Raw genomic sequence first — 12,651 nt, 5'->3', positions numbered from 1 at the left:
ATCAATAAGAAAGAATATGAAACACGTCTCATTGTCTTCTATATTGCGATCATCGATTCTTATGTGTATTCTGTAATCTTCTACTGTACAAAGTGGTCCATTTAAATCGAGCATCTTAAATATTTCACTTGTTTTTGATATAATAATACTTTTGGTTGGGACTGCTATATTAGTGAATATATCTGTATATTTTTGAATATATCATATGTACCTTAATAAACGCACACGAATACACACTATTAAAGTAATGATCGTGATGTCGGACTTTTTCGTATTTTTCTGTATTTTTCGCAAGTTTACGTATTGTTATTGATTATGATTATAGATTTTTAACATTATCCAAAACTATTATATCTTTAAAAAAATGTCTAACCAAGAAGAATAAAACGAAATAGCGCGTACAGTATTGTCAAATCTTTACAGCTTAGCTATAGTTCAACCGTTATTCGAAATTGTGTACTTTATATATCAATTTCTGGCAAACCAGATGGTCAATGATCTTGTAATTTATTATAATATTTCTATATGTCTCTTTTATCACATTCTCGGTTTTCATTAAAACTGGAAGAATAGTTTGAAGTAATAGAATTAAAAAACGTGACGTTTCAGAAGTCGTTTTCGTTTCTGTGATGTAAGTAAATAGTGCTCATTTTGACTTCAATTATCTTAGCTTCGGTATGAACATTTTTTTTCTAATTTTACATGTGTTTAAATCGTGTTCCGATTATTGTGCTGTTAAAATTTGAAAAGATGCCTGGGAAAATTAATTTATGGACCTCAAAGAAACGTGCGAGACAAATTTTACTTGTACGCGAAGTAAAAACCGAACTTATTCATTTAGTGTGAACGCGGCGGCTCTATTCAAGTGGCAATTACGCCAGGAAATTAGCGGCGGCTAACCCCCCCCCCCCCTCCCCAGCGAGCGACCTGGACTTGCGGCGTCGATAAAAACCGACCTCTAAATTGCGCAAGAAGCCGCTGTTGCCGCCGCGAGGTATGAAAATAAATCGCCCAACACAGGAACGAATTTTGCTCTTTAAACCGGACCTGCGCGTCTTTCAGAGACGAGCAGATTTCCGTGATTGAACGTGAGGTATCTTTGATCTCCTCGAGAAACTCGTTATAATTCTTCTACCCAGTAATTCGCTCACGTCAAGTTGTGAAAGCCCGGAGAAAGGAGGCGAATGCCGAGGTAAACGCAATATTTTTCAATGTCGGACGGCAAAAACCCCCGCCGGTGACTGTTGCCGTGGAAATTAGAAAAAATTCAATCTCGGCGAAAATTATATCGATACAGTTTGTCTTTATCGATCGCGATCTGGTGGTTTTACTAATACAAACATATACATTGGAAAAAGTCCCGCTAGAATTACATTTATGTTCGGCAACTTAATTTGATCTTTTCTGACTTAAGAAATATTATTAACAATGCACCTGTAAGGCTATTATCACTGACACTATAACTAACACTTATAAAAAGTGGTTCTTCTGACCAAAGTGATGTAAAATACCTCAAAATTTACACTATAAAGTAAAATCGTCCAAGGAATTATTTATTGTTGACTTGTTACTCAAAAATTTGCAAGAAGACACGATCGAAAACTCAATTAACGCTAATAACTAATGCTACTAACATAACCAAATTAAGCAGAAACTGTCACTTTAGCTCTATTTATACACAATGGACAAAGTTAATGTGATGTTCGATAGCAGAGTTTGGTACTTTATGGCCGAGAAACACGGGTATATATATCCATTTTCCATACCTACGTCAGCTCTTTGATGCTTTTCCTCTAATAGCAATATGCATTTAAAGTCCTAGGTAGCAGAATGACGGCCAAAGACGTCTTAATAACGCATTATTGACGTTGAACGCGTCGTTAGGTCGTTATTAACATGTCATTCGACGTCAGCCTGCTATCTAGAGTTATTATAACTGATACTGCAATAACACTCACTTATTGGAAAAATTTCCCCCGACTGTAACTACATTAGTTTCGATAACTAAAGAAGTTCCACTTATGTAGTTACCAAATACCAAAGATATTTCCCTCCCTGTCCACTTTGGTGGCATTTCAACATCATACAGATTGAAACGCAGCGACTTTCATCATTTAAAACGCGTCCTTCCAACATCGCAAAAACGCCACTTACGATACTAATATTCTACTTTCGATACTGCCGTGTCGTTGTTCGATCTTTGCGCTTTTATTGAAAAAATCCATCGTACGAACACGCGCATACTATCCGGATCACTCTCGGCTCTCGCGCGACATGGGACCTCTTCGACTCGCCGTCCCTCTTGCTCCCTCCTCTCTCCGGGGGAGAGAGACGCTTGAATTCGGGTATTCGCGGAGAAGGAGACTTTCATTGGAACGAGCCAGCCACCGGCCGTTACTGCCGTTGGACTGCGCATATAGATACGTATATGCGAGCTCAGAGCGAGAACGGAGAGCGGAATGCACATATGAAATTTACAGCCGTTATAGCGGTAGGAAATGCGCCGCCGGCCTCCCCAACCCTCGAGCCTACCACCGTCCGACATTCTCGCAACCCCTCGTGTCTCGTCCCGTCGCGTCTTCTCTCAGTTTCACAGCGAGCTCCTGATATGCACGCTCCGTTATCAAGGCGGCGCATATATTAAAGTTTTCACCGCGATCAAATGATAGCGGGAATGTGAGTCAAAAGGAATGAAGGAGAAGCGAGGAGAAAGCGAGGAGACGATTTTACGGTCCACTCTGTATGATTCATATGAGTATCGAGCAAAATATTCGTCGTGCATCTCTCGCAATCCTTCTCCTCCCCCCGCACTCCGGTGCCAGCAGTGAAAATATATAACCGGCTGAAGCGATATTATGTTTCGTTAGAAATGTTCGCTAATGAAATTTTCGTGGGAAGCCGCGGCTTTCTAATACACGTCCTTTTATCGAGTCGCCCGCTCCGAATCGCGCTCCAGTTTCGCCCCCGGTAAAATTATCCCCCGGAAGTTATGGTACCTTCATATTGTTATTATCCTTCTCCTCGGTACGTTAATAAATAACCAACAAAGACACGCTATCTTTTGTGAGAGAAACGTAGAGATCCGTCGGCGAACATTTTGGCGCGCAGCAGACTTCCGTCGATGCGAACGCGTTCCTTCGCACCGATAATATAGATAATATTTCAATATATACGCAGTTCTCAAGTTTCGTCAAATTCTCGTTAAATTCATTTCACCTTACAACTCTTTAAAGTGGAATAACTTACGATCCAGGCTTTGAATTACAGTCAAGCTTATGGCGTCACTTTTAAGTGCGATGTGGATAAATTTGTAATTTTTTGCATTATTTTGAGTTATGGTGATATTTAAATCCACACGCCCCGTTATTCCAAATGCGAATAAGAGGCTCGCACAAACATTCCCTTGGAGCTTCCCGCTAATGAGACGGTCCTACTTTACGTGGAATTATCCGATTGGGTGAACAGGCTGTTTATTCGAAACTTTGCATTTACAGCGACCCGTCTGCTCCGCATCTAATTGCAACACGCATCTCGTCACACTCGATGCCGTTATTTCTTTCTCCGTGCGTTTATATCTCGTCTCCCGACTTCTTCCCCTCGACTCTTCCCGGCAGCCCCATTTTGAGGAACTTTTCCACGCACGTTCGCGCACCCGGCACACGAGGCGAGGCGCGACGACACGGGAATGCAGGCAGAGTTTTACAGGGAAACGCGGCCGACGTGTCGACGTAGTGCCGGCAGGTAGCGAGCCACGCAAGCCGTACAAATGGCCGCATCCTGCAACTGCGGCGTCTGGGAGGATAACTGATTTGAAATGCGAAATAGTGGCGAAACGCGCGCGCGCGCGCCGAATAGTTCATCTCACATCAGCATACCGTCGTGTATGAATGATTGCGAGCGTCTATATTCTACTATCATGGCGCGCGCGCTCGACTTGCAGCACCGAGTATCATACGTAACGAGCGGGCAAGAAGAAAGAATCGTTACCGTTAAATTAGGATTGAAATTCCAAGTTCGAACGATGCGAAAGCGCGCTATTTGCACGGAGAAAAGAAATTTTGCCAGAACAGCGAATGTTTGTCAATATAATGACAGCGAAAAGAAACATTTATTTAGACGGCAAAAATTTGCTTGGACAACAGAAAGATTTTTTAAGCGGTTTAGAAGTGAATGGATGACCTGATTATTGATAATTTTTTTTGTACGTGTATATTGACTGCTCGCAGAAAGCTCCGCGAAAATTCGTACTCGCTTCTTCCGAATGTTCCAAATGGGCCATAATCTTTTTGCCAATTTACTGGAAACATCCACTGATCGTTTCCTTTTCGATTGGGACATCAGTTTGTAATATTTGGATAATCAGCTTCCGGCAAGCTACGTGATCTCTTATCTTAGGCCTAGAATATTTTTCCACGCAGTTTATCAGACGTTTAAACGCATGCTTGCCGAAAGCTTGCTGAAAACTTCATTTTCGACTGGATGTTACACGCAATAAAGTATTCGAAAAAAATAACACTATGTTAGAAAAAAATAAAAGAACTTCTTTTTATTTCAGTACAACAATATTTAATATATATGTATATAAGTTCGCAAGAGCTTTTATGTTTCATGAAAAACGAGGTTTCTGTTTCGTGAGAATTCTAACTTTGAACGGGAACAATAAATGCATAAATCAAATTTTGTGCTGATTTCGACCAAAATGATATAATCCGCTCATCGCGTGTGAGAAATTTTGATAACAAGCGATTGCGACGATTGCAAAATTTATCGCCCGCAAACTAAGTAACCGCTAATTCCGCGTGCAGTGATGCAATTTGGATGCACAACTCTGGCGCACAATTGTAGTGCACAATTCTGATGCGCAATTATGGTGCACAGTACTAATCAGCATCTCATAGCGCTTGAAACATAATTAGGGAATCACATTAAATGAAAAATTCCACCAAATATTTCAATATCTCAAATCAAGATCATAAATTGTAGATCCGAAGAAACATATTCAGAATTGGTATCTTTAAAAAAAAAACATTTGAGGAAGATGGTTCAGATATCTAGTGTATAAGATTGATATTTTAAAAAGCGATTCCCTGATTATTACGAGTGTTATATTTCAATGAACGGTACGAATACATACACTGAGAATAATAATTCTTAAAATAAAAGAAATATATTTTATAAAACATATTTTTTATTAAAATACATATTTATTAGATTGTAGATAGATAAAATATATTTTTTTAATGTATTGTAAAATAATTTTCTAGATTAAAAAATTTAATTTTTTTTTAATTTAAGATACCGTTATACAAAAAAAAGCAAATGATTTTTTTACAAAAAAAATTGGGTTTTTAAATATAAAAATTATGTTTAAATAAATATTTGTTTTATTTAAAAATGAGCAAATGTAAATAAATCGTTTTGTAAATCTAAATGAATCATTTTCTGATATTAAAAGAATCTTTTTTGTTTTGAATGAAAAGTTTCTTTTACGATTAGAAAACAATTTATTTAGATTTACAAAATGATTTATTTGTATTTTGCTTATTTCTAAAACAAGTAAATACTTCTTTAAACATTTACATTTAAAATGACCTATTTTCTAAAATAATAATTTGTTTATTTCCGTATATCGATACACTATATGTATACAATACGAAATGTTAATCAAAATGATGCAGTAGTTAAGGTGAAAAACTACTTGAAAGCCAGAAATTCTCAAGTTCAAATCTCGGCAGTGGTAAATATATTTTTCAAATACAATTTAAATTGAACTAAAACAGCATGTGAAACAATTAAAATCCCATTCGCATTCATTTCTAAAAAAAAAAAATAAAAGTGTAATATAAGTAGGAACTTCGATTTAAAAAAATTAGTAATTAGAGAAATATTTTCTTGATATTAAAAAATATTTCTTTTTATTAGTATCTTATTTTTTTAAATAAAGATTTATTTCTTCAAGTCAAGTAAACATATTTTTAAATCATTTTCGCAATCTAAAAAAAATTTCCTCGAACTAATAAAACATTTCTTTTTATCAAGAAAATATATTAATTTCAATCAATTAACTATTTAGTATTCAGATATGTCATTTTTTTGAATCAAATGAAATTTGTTTGGTTTTAATTTGAAGTTTTAATTTGAAGAGAGAGAAACTTTCCTTGCCGGCGCAAGCTCACCTTTCAAGAACAAAATCGAAGGTAATGCCGCGCACAGACAGCCAAGTTCTTTTCTCCATAAGTCGCGTAGAAAAGTGGTGAGGGGCTCGCTACGACATTTTAGAGAAAATCATCGAATCATAGTTTCGACCGTGATGCAAATTACAGGGATTTCACGAGGCGTCTTATTAGGTGCCAAAGTACACCGTGGTAGAAGTATCGATTAGGGCGCGAAACAACGTTAATCCCGCGCGAACAAGGCCGAGGCGGGTTGCATTAACGAACAAAGAACGCGGGGAAAGTGGGAGCTTGAAGATTTCGCCGACGGGAAAAGCACCTCAGCACCTCGTAACCCGCGAGAAAGTCAATTGACTCCCGAGGGATTGAGGGATTTACGGTAAAGACAAGCAGCGTCGTAAAAGCCGCGAGGCACAGCGATGTCGTAAAAGAAGAAGCTTAATATCCTTCGCGGGCCTCGTAGGCGCGACTGTGTCGCCCTAAAGCGCATTTACACGGTTCACTTCTGACTATGCGTGCCGGCTGAGTCAACGTGAACAAGCACGCCCTATAAATGTGTTTCCCTCAAACGTAACCGTCGGAAATGCCCTGACAAGCCGAGTTCAACATCAGTCGAGGAATTTGAGAAGGATCCAACGATCAAGACACGAGCATCAAGAAATATTATGATAAAGGTCGTTTAGAATCGAAACTGATAGAAAAAATATTTACTTCGACATTTCTCTCCCCCTCCTTCTTTTTCTCTCGTGAACGATCGTGGACCGAAACGAATCAAACGAAACGTTTGGTGGGAACGTTGTTTACCCAACATGTCTTTGATTTGGATAAATTATCGGGGATTCATCAGCTAAAATAAGCTAAAATAAGCCGGTGTAGACTTACCTTAAATCTCGAATCTTTCGTTCGCGAGCGAGGGGGAGGGGATTCGTACCTCCGGGCGAGTGATAGACAAAGCGGAAAGTAAGGCGGGCAAAAAATCAATTTCCCGCACCCCCGATGGAATACGAAAGCGAGTTGCCGTGCATAAAATATCGACGCTGATAAAAGGAACACGGTAAGGGCAGTTTCTTGTACGTGACGCGCAAACATTGGGAGAATATCGGTGACAGGGGCTAAAAGGCTAAGAAAGTGCGATATTCGGGGACAATTTTCTGTGTGAAATAAAGAAAAACTTTACGTGAAAATTCTATAATATATACAGAACTGAGTAAGTTTCGTCTTGACTTCTTAAACAGGATATCTAAACCTATTAATGCTCGCAGCGGTAACTGATGAATACGATTAATTAAGTTATTTTGAATTATAAGAATGAAAAGGAAATAATACTTAAGTTAAAATAGCGCATAAAGTAAGTTTAGTTTGTTATTTCGAAATGTAAACGACTCGAAACCTGTCAGCTCGAGAGATACTGGCTCTATCGTGAAAACGAACACGCGCCATGTGAGTGTGCTAAAACGATGAGCAAAAACCGTTACGTCAACTCCCTTCAATCACCAACCGTCGTTGACCGCAATTAAATTGTCGGCAAATGAACAAATAGGCGCAACAATCAACAATTGGAATAAGAAGATACGCGAATCGGAATTTAAAGGTCGACATTTTACCAAGCAAATCTACCGATACCTGAATATCTGTTCTATACAGTGAAATTTTAATAAGATCAATAAATTAACGTTTACACATCATTTTGACTGGAAGATCCGTCACGTATTTATTCTTATAATTAAAATTAGCTCAGTTAATCTTATGAATAATTATCTTTAACCGTGAAAGTCACTAGAGTTGTAAAATTTTTGTTCCTTCCTACTGAAAAATAAGGTAATTAATTATTTTATACGAAAAATATACAGTCATGGAAACATGAATGTTTGGGTGATCGTGATTGAAACTTTAAGATATGAGAAGATTATACTTACGGATAAGACCGAGGACCAATAGGAACAAGACGTACAAAGTGTCCGATCGAAATAAAAATTTCACGATTCGCAAGTAAAAGTGGGATGCCGTACGGTCGAAATAAAAACTCCGCAGTTTTCGACCATAATAAAAAGCGTGCCTTTAAGTGTTATTATTATAACGTCTCCCCGAGTCGTATGAAACAGTAAACCGCGGGCGAATACGATATCAGCTTTCAGAACTGCGAAAACAGGAGCACAACGAAAAGTCGCGACAAGCGAACGAGAATCCATCGTTCCGACGTAATCCGACGGCTTATACGGTCTCGGTCAAAATTCGCAAAAGTCTGTTTGAAAATCACGGATTACCTTCCGGCAACTCGATTTACCGCGAAGGACCGTTTCATTTCGTCGGGAGGTTACTCGCTATATTACGATCTTCCGCGCGATCGCGAGCTCGCGAATCTCGCTATACGCAAATTTACGCGCGCATTTTCGCGATCTCGTGAAAAACAGCGGTGATTGAGAGCGACTCGGTATTTGGAAGTAAAAATCTAGAGCGCGACTTCGCGAAGGCACCCAAGAAAATGTACACATCGCGAAACACGTGAAACATAGAGGAAAAGCACCAAAACTGGCATAGGTATAGTAAACCGACATAATCCTGTTTTTCGGCTGTCAAGTGCTAAGTTTATAGGATAGAACATGAACTTCGCCGACTGTGTACAATAGTTGAAAATGGCAATTTCTATTTGCTAGCGCGTTCGGTTGTGTTATCAGCATCGTTTGATATTTTGTTATATTGAATTTTGTTATATTGTTGTTGAACTATATCCTTGCGGAAATTAATGTAACAAAGCGGTAATTTATTCGACAGCGTTATTTTATCGTGCGAATTTGGAACTTTTTAAGTCACTTTGGACCTCGTGTCACTCTCTATCCTCTGTCACTGAGCTACGAAAGAAAAATTCGAATTAGGTTCTGTGAAACGAAATATCGAAATTTTCTTCTCTTTCTCGACATATCTAAACTTTGCTGTGAAACATCCTCTCACAGAATATATTTGATGTTACTGATAGTACTGATTTTCCCCTATTTTTCTTGTTTGTTCGTTTAAGATGGTCGGAAAGAAGAAGCCGAGGGATTCCTTTCCACATAATAAAGAAGCAATATGTCAAATGTTTAAAATTGTTGAAAATGCGTAAAATTAGAGGTAACGTGTAAAGATATACGACTGCGCGAAATAATATAATTTTAGTGCTTTTATTTTATTTCTTTTCATAATTTTCCATAAGTATCATAAGTATCAGTTCTGGGGTTTCTAGTTTCTACATGCTCCGATCCTCAAACATCTTAAAAAATTGTCATTTGCACGCAAATATCTAATAATCTTCATATAACTATCACATATTTTAGTAGAGAAATGTTGCCGGCTTGTATCCATGCGTATAAATTTTAATTTCACGCCTTGAACAGAGAGGACTCTGGAGAGAGCCCATGAGCAAAACGGTGCATCGATTTGGATGCGTTTCATCTAATATCTCGAGGAAGGGATTTGTCGATCCGAAAGAGTGAAACAAGCGAGAAAAATTTATACGAAGACGACTTTCTACTTCAGAGAAAAACGCCGACGTCGCATCGTGCGTTGCGCAACGCTCGTCCTTCTCTTTCATTCAAATCGCATTGTAGAACGACATCAAGGTTGTTCCCTCGCCGAGGTACAAGAAGAGGTGCACAGAGCCGGCTGCTCTCGATGGCACGTGCCGTTCGTGAAGGGGCAGAAATCGCGGATGAGATCGCCTCGCAGGATTTCCGCTGCAATGGAACCCGCCAGTGCTTAGATATTTTACGAGATCTTACGGCACGCCGAAGTTTTATGCACCTCTCTATCTATCTTTCCCTCCCTCCTTCCATCTATATCTCGTGCGCTAGATTATTCCCGATGCCGGTCCGGGAATTGCATACACTCTCCCACTTCATAACGGTACGTACATCTGAAGAATTATACTCTCCCCCTCCCCCCTCGGCCGTCTGGGCCCGCGTAAACGTAAAAATCCGCATGAAACTTTTATTCGCGTTCTCATTTGCCCGATACTGTCGATAACTCGGATTCACGTCCCGGCGAATCATATTCCGCTTTCTCAGCGCGATATTCCTCCTTCCTTCCTCTCTTCTCTTACTTTTTTTAGCAAGTGTGACGAGTCACGCGAGACAGATTCGAGTGGTCCTTCGATGATACCACTTTACGCTTTCGATGTACATATCGGACTTTTACTTATCCGGTGGACTCCTCTACGAGTACAGAATCCTTCTCCCGAGGGGACTGAGGCGAGAAAAATTCTCCGCTCTCCTAGACAAATTGATTAGAGGATCCTTTTTACACGCATAAATTCCTTTCCTTTCCTTTTCCACGCGTTTGCGCGCGCGCCATTTTACCCATCGGCGTATTGACACTTTTCACTTTAATCTCTTCAAGAGATCGACTTTTCATTTCTTCCAAATAATTCGCCTGGCAGATCAATTTGAACGTAAATGTTTCATATATTTTCAATTTCGACCGCCCTTAAAAACCTCACGACGCATTAGATTGAATATATATGTATGGAGATTAAAATAATTTCTCTCTCTCTCTCTCTCTTTCACTCTCTCCTTCTTCCCCTTCTATCTCTGTCTTATTTAACCGACGAAAAAGCGGTGGAAGTCTACGAAAAACCTTGTTTCTGAGGTGGATACAAAACAGTGGGCCCAGTGTTTTCAAGACTAGTCCCGCCGGATGCAGAAGTGCATAGATCATGAAGGCGAATATTTTGAAAAATAATAGAGAAAACTTGGTTAAAATAATTAAAATTCTCTTTGTCATCCGCAAAACTTTCAGAGCAACCTATGTATATATATATATATAACCTCTTCTATTTTGCTATCATAGCGCCTACAGTATTGTAGAATTAAAGATTTAACAGAGGGCCAAAATGTCGACTCGGGCAAGAGGCAAAAACTTGTCGACGACGTCACAGGCGCCGTTTTTCGCCTCGCTCGCATCGACAGTTTCTCGACGTGGTATTCCCGAGGGGGCGCGATGCCTTCTAAATATAATGTCGTAAGTCTGTTCGCGCACTGACTTGACAAGACAGTGACACGGTTGGTGTAACGGCGGTCGAAAGCCGCGGAACGCCGCTGACGCCTGTCTAGCCGACGCCGGGGCTAATGCGTCGTCACGAGTCGCACGTGTGCCGCTTTTCCGCCCCGCGCCTTCCTCTCCTCCGTCTTAGCCGGCCGTGCCCTGCGCTTACACATCGCGATGATTCGGCGATTAGTCGCTGCGCACCCGCGCCGTCCGGAAATTGAACGCCGACCGACACAACCCGTTCAGAGTTCAGATATCCGTAAACAAACGACGGCGAGACCTCGTTTCGCCCGGAGACGGATCTTCCCGTTTGATTTTGGAAATTTATCTTCCTGCGCTCGATGCAGCCGTCGCATCGCTCGATGCGCGTCGCGATGTTGTCGCGGTTGAAGTTTTGTCGTCAAAATTTATTCGCGATCTCTGTCTCGTCGCAAAAGGAGAATGCCAAGTATGAGAAATTTCCGCAGGAAACATAATCTTTCGAGCGCGCCGAACGCTTCTCTTAACTCTTCGTCATTTATACTGCCGTTTAAAACGCGTGAAACTTTCGCGGAGAAGAAAGAAAAAAGCGATGAGAACTCGCGTGATCGCCGATCATTCTTTTGAGCCGCCAGCTTCGAGAGATTCCCCGCGAATATAAATGTCCGCGAAAATAAAAAAAATAGAACAACCAGAGGGAATCACGCGAAATCTATCCTTATTCGTTCACCCGGAGAAATTACTTAAGTAATAGCAGCTAAATTTCATTAGCTAGCTCGTTTTTTGCTGTCATTGTTGAAGTTTGGCTATTAGAGTTAAAATATATTTGTTGCGAGGTACAACTTTATCAGCTGAAATTATTAGCATGAGTAGCTAAGGTTGATCAGCTATATTCTCTCTCTCTCTCTCTCTCTCTCACTCTCTTTCTGATTATATCATATTATAAACGATAATAAACATATTTACGCCAACCGATGCAATAGTGTAGCAATATTTAATGTGATTCACTCACGACCCAAAAACTCTTCGAGTTCGTCAGTGCTCAAGTTTGTTTTACAGATGCAATATAGCATTAAATCAAGCGAATGGCTAAGTTTCAGGCGAAATCAGCACATACTAACACAACAGTAGCAAATGACTAAATTTCAAGCAAAATTAACATATGCTAACAAAAGAACAGCTTTTATTAAATTTTGTTAGAAAAAGCAACAAATTTTTGATTGGGGATATGATTTTAAAACAGAAAAAGGTGATATTATATATATATATGTAATACTTATGGATATTGAGAGGGATCATTATATATACAGGGTCATAATACCACATAGGTTATAATACCAACTTCTCTATTATTATGTGACTTGTTGTGCGAGCTGATATTTTTTGCTGCAACGCCTAAATTCAAGCAGCTGATAAATTTAGTTCCGGTAACAATGACATTAGCTGTCCCTCCTATAAAGACACATTTGAGCTGCCACAG

Source organism: Dinoponera quadriceps, unplaced genomic scaffold, assembly GCF_001313825.1.
Source record: "Dinoponera quadriceps isolate SergipeBrazil2010 unplaced genomic scaffold, ASM131382v1 scaffold163, whole genome shotgun sequence".
Classification (NCBI taxonomy): Eukaryota; Metazoa; Arthropoda; class Insecta; order Hymenoptera; family Formicidae; genus Dinoponera; species Dinoponera quadriceps.
Note: the sequence above shows the minus strand (reverse complement) of the source record.